Below are 8,470 nucleotides of genomic sequence, written 5' to 3'. Positions count from 1 at the left end.
AGGAGGTTTCACTCTGAAAACGCGTCAATTGTCTTCAGTCTACACTACGCTGAAGAAATTTAAACGCAACCATCACAGGACATTTTGTATTTGCTTTTGAGGAAAACTCGGTCAGGGGAAATCAAATGATAATCATGAAGCCATCGTTTCGGGGAAAAAAAAAAATCCGTTTTCAATTCTTTTTTCCCCCCACACTAAAACGCAAAGCCAGCGTTTTCAAACTCCTCCGGTTTGAAGAGCGTTTAGGAAGAGCTCCGTTTTCGAGACGGATTTGTGTGGGCAGTAGGCTTAGCCGTAGAAATAAAGCTGTGTTTTCGAATTTCTCCGGCTTAACGCGGACAGGGCCTAAGACAAACTATTCGAGAATGAACTAATTGGATACTCCGTTGTGTAGCTAGGAGAACGTTCTAGCTAGTTTGCAATGGACCTCGTGCTAGCTCTTTTTAGGTAAAAACCAGCCTTTTTTCTTTTTTTGAGCGCGTCAAGTTAACGAACCCATCGATTCCACTAACCCTCGCCTGCGGCGGATTTTCGAATTTTCTCTCGTTATTTTTCTTAAATGTTCTATGTCTTTGACTTATCTGTGTGAGTGTTGAATAAATAACGATCAAATTTTGTGCTGCCCTATCATGAAATGCAATCAAAACTCAATGGCAAGTAAACACGTGTGATTCGTCTAAAGTCTTGACGCGTTCGTGTTACAAAATGCTAATATTTTCATTTTTATTTTGATACCTCTTCTTTGTTACTCTTGCAGTGTTGCGCATCAGTCGAACACAGTCACGAACTCAATAGCGTCCTTAATTAGGTTCAAAAAGGTGATTTTTGTAAGTTACATTCATTTGATAGCCAACAGTTGAAATTTTTGCATTGAAAACTTCCATTAAAAAATAAATAAGTTGCCTTGTTTTCAAAGTGATTTGTTCAGCAAAAGGCTCTCCCAACGTTTGATGAGACAGCTAGAAAATACACCATTTTGGAATTGACTTTTATTGCCTTTGTGTAAAAACGATGTCTTTCTGAGAAAACATTTGTAAAAAACGTGGAGCGATCTCCATTCAACCAAAACTTTCGTAGCGTCCAAAACGCAGGCAAATGATATGGAAAATTTCCTTTGAAAATTTCTTGAAGATCCGAAAATTGTCAAGTTTCCGATATGCGAACCATTCAGCCGAAAATTCCGGAAATTTCGGGAGGAATATCCAGTGGAATAGAAATTCCAGTAAGGAAATTTTAGATAGTATGGGTATTTCTCGCGAGGTTGCTCTCTTTTCCAAAAAATTCTGCATGTATCCATTCGCCAGTTGATATCGCCGGAATTACAAACCACAGTTACAAAACACGTTGCCCTGGAGATGTCAAACGATTTATGTGCGTCATATGATAGTACAGAAATCTACAGAAGGGAAAATTCAGAAGCGAAAATCTGATATTATACAGTTCTCGCCTAAGATGGAAGTACTATTTTCATAAAAAAAAACTTATACTTTAAGTCGCCGCTAACAGTGCTATTCAACTGCTCTATTGATCAAAGTAGATATCCGGCATCTTGGAAGATGGGACAGATTACACCACTATTCAAAAAGGACGATGAACTAAATAAAGCAAATTACAGGCCGGTTAATGTACTTCCTGCGCTAAATAATATATTTGAAAGACTCCTGGCAGCGCAACTTGGTGATTTCTATAGCTTGATTCTATCGGACCATATCAGCTCTTATAGGAAATTTTACAGCTGTGAAACTACCCTGCTACGCATGACGGAGGAATGGAGAAGGATGAGAGATCAAGGGGACACTGTGGCAGTTGTATCTATGGACTTGTCAAAGGCGTTTGATGTAATCCAACACTCTCTTCTTCTTGCGAAGCTCAAAGCCTACGGATTGGACCAGGTAAGTTTTGCCCTGATTAAGGACTACCTTTCCTCAAGGAATCAGAGGGTCAAGATAGGGGATACTTTTTCAGAGTGGCTACATGCAAGACGAGGCGTGCCTCAGGGAAGTGTCCTCGGTCCCACGTTTTTCAATATTTTCATAAATGACATTTTCTTGTTTTGAAGGGATGTTAAGTTAAATACTTATGCAGACGATCACCAAATATATTCATCGGACAGTGATTCTGTTGCGCTAGATGGGCGCATGCGTAACGCAGTCGAGACAGCAAACCGGTGGTAGCGGCAAAATGGAATGTTGGCCAATGAAAGCAAACATCAAGCTTTGATCCTGGGAAAATCGGAACACACCTTCTCGTTTCCTACAAAGGACTCAATTGACATTTTAGGAATGAACATTGATAACAATTTAAATTTTCACAATTACATATCTCTTATTTGCAAAAAAGTCAACAACCAGTTAAATGTAATGCTTAGGTTCAGAAACCTTATTTTCAAAGACATTTTAGTGAAACTGTATAAGGCCTACATACTCCCTCATTTTGATTATTGCTCAACAGTTTGGCACTTTTGCAGTGCAAACAACAGGGACAAAATAGAAGCTCTTAACAAAAGTCTATTGTACAAAAATCTATTTTTCACTAGCTATCCGGCCTATATGAGAAACATGTTCTCGTTCCGTTCTGCTTCATACAACATGCGTGGAAACTATATACTGGAAACGCCCAAACCTAAAACTACAACTTTTGGTCTCACTCCTTTACTTATCTGGCAACAAAAGAATGGAATTCTCTACCGATTTTTATAACTTATGTAACTTCTCAGACTTCAAAAAGCACATCAGTAAAACCAATTCATGAAACATGTAAATGCAATTTTATAATTAGTTAACATAAGTCAGTTGTAAATATGTAAATAGCAATTTCTATTTTAATTTTTCGTTATCAAATATTTTGTTCTCGGAAATATCAGCTTGTCAAGCTACTCTGAAATTCGGGCTTAAATAAAGTTTATGTATGTATGTATGTATGTATGTATGTATGTATGTATGTATGTATGTATGTATGTATGTATGTATGTATGTATGTATGTATGTATGTATGTATGTATGTATGTATGTATGTAAAGAAAAAGAATTACAGCGAATCTTCACAAGAATCGTTTCTCCGGACTTCATGCTCACAGCAAAAGGGTTTTTTACAATAACTGTGTAATTTCTCAAATGCTGATTAGCTCATTTTTATCATCAATAAGAGTACAGATGGATAAAATTTTAATTCATGCAAGCTTTCAAGTTCAACTTTCAGCTGTCAAACTGTCAAATTTTTAACCAATGAGATTTTATGGACTTTTTAAGTAGCCAATCAAAAAGCGAGAAAAGCTATTGACAATGTTCGCGTCATTTTTAATAAAATTCACTTATCTTTGTTTACGGCAAGTTTACGGCGTCTTTTCCCCTCATTTATTCCCGGCATTTGACCATTTTGGGGTCTTGTTATTGTAAAAACCAAATTGACGTCAGTTTTTTTATGCGTCTCTCTTCTTATTGATGATAAATTTCATCATAACATTGTCAAAGTTTACTGCGGAACCACTCGCCTGCGGCTCGTCGTTCCAGAGCCACTTTGACAATGTTATGACACAATTTATCATCAATAAGAGAACAGACACATAAAAGACTGACGTCAAGTTGTTAAATTTAAAAGCTGTTTGCGGGCGCACTAGTAACTCAGTGTATACAGATATAGGCCTACCTTTCCGTGACTTGGATTTTTTAAAATTCCAATTTTTAAAATTCAGGTTTTAAAACATCTTTCCCAGCATCTACGTCAGCTTGCGTGGCTTACGCACGAAAGATTGAGATAAACACTTTTCCGGAAATTTGAGCACACAATTAATCTGAGTTATTCGAACATTACAAGCTGCAGTAAGCACTTTCCCTGGTAAAAAAAATAACCAAAAGCTTTAACAACCATTTCATTTGAGTTATTTGAGCCAACATTTCCATTTCTCGCGCAACATTCGCTAGTACGAAACACGCTGCTCTAGAGATATCAAACGACATATGAACCCTAAAAACAGCAGAATTGGAATAGGAATTTAACAGATCGACCAAGCCTTATTTGCATAATCTGACCACTACTACATCATGTTTACATTTTTTTCTTATTAACATACATGGACGACTTTGCGCAGAGAAGGCATCGTGCTAGATGAGAATTTACTCTACATTTAAAGAGCTTTTGACACTTAGTAATAGGCTAGGGCTTGCCACAAGTTGTTCGACAATTTTTTGGCAACTTTTCGTATTTCGAGCAACTTTTTGCATTCTGAGAATTTCTAGTTTTCTAGATATCGGAGCAGCTTTTAGGGTTTTAATTGGCCATGTTTCCATATTTTACAATGTTTCAGTAAACGATTTGTAAATTTCCTGCGAAAAAAGAGCATTTCCTCCCCCCTGGGGCAGATCATGCGTGCAGCCGGGATGTTAGGTAAGCGGTTTTTTAAGGAAAATCCAAAATGGTGGACGAAGATTCACGCTCCACTGATTCGAGTGTTTCAAGTTACGAAGGTCATCCAGATTCTTTGAGGGTAGCCACATAAGCAGGGGCAAGACTGAGTACTCCAGCGAAAGTGAAAATGGTTAGAAGTCTTGACCGTGAACAGCAACGACAATTTTATTGGCTCATAATAGGATTTTTACAAGATTAATATTGTCATATTGATATTGATGCGTAGTATTTATTCATACGTATTGTGAACAAATCTATTCAGCGACGTTGGTTACAATGCAAAATTGCACAAAAATGCTCAGATATTCTACTTTTGTTGTACAGATTACATATTTTTGCATCAGACCAAATAAAAGAAGGGAGAGACAAAAAAAAAGTTTTTGCTTTCTGTAGCAACTTTTGAGCGACTTTCGTTACAAAAAGCAACTTTTGACTTTTTTTTCGAGCAACTTTTGAGCAAATTTTTGCGAAATTTCGGGCAACTCTTTGGGAAATCCCGAGCAACTTGTGGCAAGCCCTATAATTAGCCATATACGTACTCTCGATATTGAACTGGAACTATCGCTTGCAGTGGAGGCTCATGCGGAGGAATATAATTAAAAAGAGATGAAGGTCATTTGCATTTGAAAAGATCCCCTGCATTAGCTTCCATTGCAAGCTAGCTACTGTCCAATGCTGAGTATACGAATGTAGCCTAATGGTAAAATGTTTTGCTTCCTGGGTAAAAATATTTAAAAGTGCTGATGAGCCCATAAATTGTAAAATTTTGGTATTTTAAACCCGCGTCGCACAAAAAGTATATTCAATACTTCGAGCTCAAATTCGTTGGAAGAGTGAATCGTTCCATTTGCTTCCAATATTCAGAGAAAGTATTTTTCTAGCTTAATCAGAAAGTGAATCGCTTATGCTAACGATTCAAATATTGTTAACAAACGTTGGTCATTATTTAATCAACACTTGCTCCTTTAATTTCTAAATCCCCAACGCAGACAAAACTGGCCTCGGCGAACAAAGACCTTTTTCCCATTTATGACGTTATCACCATTGACAAGTGATAAACTTAAAACGGGTTCGGAAACACTTATAAAAATAAAAAAAGCTTGAAATTCAGTCATAAAAAAAAACGACTGTTGACTTAATTCTTGATAAAATTCCATTTTATTGCCAGGGGCCGCGATCCTTTTGAGTAGAACCAAGAAATGGAGACGAATTGAATTATGATAAGCATGTTAAGATACCTTTTGCAAAGATTAAAAAAATACTACCCCCTTGAATGGATGCCAGCCCATTGCAAAGTTACCTCCGCCATTAAATTTCCCGGTACCCATTAATACACGTGGATGGAGAGAGGCACTGAGAGTGTCAGGTCCAAGACCAAAGCGACGCCTACCAGGGCTCAAACCCGGACCGCTCGATAAAGAGTCCAACACGCTAGGCATTATGCAAATGCGCACCCACGAGTCATGGCCATATCCTTGTATATTTTTTTATTACCTCTTTCGTGTATCTCTTCCTTAGGAAACTAGCATTTACATTTTTTGTTGAGAACTACCAAACATTTTTAGCAATTTAAGGTGGCTCCGATTTGCGCTGAGCCTTACTTATTGTAAAGAATTTGTTTTACACTTTACTCAACGTTGTAACATAACATGCTTATCACAATTCGATGATATAAAAAATGGATTTCACCGTGTCGTTTTTAAATTATAAGCACTTAAAGCTAAAATTAAAGGTGCTTTTAATAGGTTGTATTGTTGCTATGATACCCTTTTATGTCATAACGATGACCACAACTTTTAGCAATGATTGGCAATTAAAGTGATACTAATATTTCAACATCGATCACAAGTTAATTAATAATGGTAATTGAACTGAGTGGAGTGCAATTTGGTCTGAAATCATACGCGTGATTTCAAAATCGAACGAGCGCGCAGCGCGAGTTCGATTTGAAATCACAAGTATGATTTCAGACCAAAATTGCACGACACGAAGTTCAATTGCCACTTTATTAGATCCATTTTGAAATCGCACAATTTTATCGCCTTAATTTTAGATTTTTGATGTATTGTTCCAGTAGCCGGTTTGTTAAAAAATGAAGCGGAACAGGAAACGCCTTTACGTCTCATTTAGTATGCAAAACGATGTCATGTGACGAAAACTCATCCGAGCGTGACAAAGAAACAAGCGGTTTTGAAGTGAGAACGAAAATAGTCTACTTCAGGTAGTATAAAAGTTCAATTCTCGTCGCCTGAATAAATGATGGAAGGTCTTTCTTTCTTCTGTGGTTGAGGCTGAGACTTTTCATTGTCTTTGGAGAAGGAATTTGAAGGTGCATCCTGCGTAATTCTGCGATGGATTTCTTTTGAGTTGTGAAACTCGAGTGCACAATGCCCAGTGGATGGTACGTTTTTTTTTCTTTCATACCGTTTAATGGCATGATTTTAAGGGAGTCCAGCTCGTTATCATCTCCATTTCTTTTTGTGACCTCGGCGAAGGACTCAATACTCAGGACCTTGTCAAGTTCTTGCGGCGCCATTTGTTTCAAGATATTTCCAATTACAAGATGGCGGGACTAGCACCAGCTTCGTGAAACGTTCATTCATTCACTGTTTTGTGGCGTGGGGCGTATTTTGACTATGTTTATTCACAGCGACAGAGTTGAGCTCTTTTGTTGCTTCGTTTGAAACTACCGGAAACCTGGAAACATCTACCTTCTTGAGATGGCCCTGAATTTGTTGTTGTGTGGTTTTCGTTTGTTTGTTTTACTGGACTCGGTATCATACGGATTTTGAGCAGATGTTGAAGAAAAATCGCCAAAATATTCGTCAAAATGGACACCGAAAGTTGGAAACTTCCATTAAAGTAGGTGTTCAGCCTGAAGGAGCTCATAATCGTCATTTAGAAACTGTAATTAATTACATTCGTCAATTTTGTTGGGAAAAAAAAACAAGAACAACAAAGTTTTGGCAATAGTAGTTGCTAAATTCTCCCCACAGTGGCTTTTTGCCTCTCATTTTCCTGAAATTTCATTGTTTACTTTAAACTAATATTGAAATCTGATTGGTTGTTTTGTTTTACTGTCCCATTCTCAATGGCTGAGAAAAAGATGCGATTTAGAGCAAAAAATAGTGCGATTCGTGAATAAATCGCACCATTGAGAGCCAATCAGATTGCAAGGATAACCAGTGATTTCAAAATGGATTTAATAAAGTGTGGTATTATTGATTTCTCAAAGTATAACTACTAGAAAAGTGCTGGAAACGTCCGGTTAACCACCATCTTAAAACTAAAGTTAAACCAGCCCCGTTCCCAGGATGTTTTCCTTGAAATTTGGAAGAAAACGTTTCATGGGAAAAGGACTGGCAACGAGGTCGAATGTAAAGAAACAAGTAGTTTTCAAATGTAGATTAATTGAAATTTTCATTGTCTTCGTTTACGTTTGCCAGGGACAATTTTCTAGATGAAGACCTTTTATAGAACCTCCTTCTGCTATTAGCTTATTTTGACTTATCAGCTTATCTTGACTCAAAAAGATGCTTTTTTTTTAAGGCTATTTGCAATGTTTATAAAACCCACCCGTTAGAGGCTAAATAAAGACAATTCGAAGTTTTATCAAACGCTGCGAATGCATTATCAGTGCTACACATGTCTCGCCTGTCAGATATATCTTTCGTTCTCACATGAATAGGTGACATATCGTGTGCTTTGCGTTGAATAATTACTCATAATTTGCATTAGGCCTGGGTCGCACTAGAGCCAATTTTGTTCCAAAAGTACCAAATCTGTCAACAAGTAACGTAAAATAAGTGCGACCCCAGTTTCAAAAACTTGATATTATATATATTTTTTTTAAATTTCGCCAATCTTCAAAGAAGCCGAAGTGCTGCCTCCGAGGCTTCCAAATTTTGGCAAAGCAAATAGTCTTGTTATTTTAACCATAAAACTGTCATTTTTTTTAAAAACATGTCTGGTTAAAATTATGACGAGAAAATAACTTTGGTCGGCCAGTTTGGCGCCGGGCAAAATCACTTTTTACCCGGTCCATCTGACGCTTTTCACAGTTATT

The sequence above is a fragment of the Orbicella franksi genome, chromosome 15 (genome assembly GCF_964199315.1).
Source record: "Orbicella franksi chromosome 15, jaOrbFran1.1, whole genome shotgun sequence".
Classification (NCBI taxonomy): Eukaryota; Metazoa; Cnidaria; class Anthozoa; order Scleractinia; family Merulinidae; genus Orbicella; species Orbicella franksi.
This window is presented reverse-complemented; position numbering follows the sequence as displayed.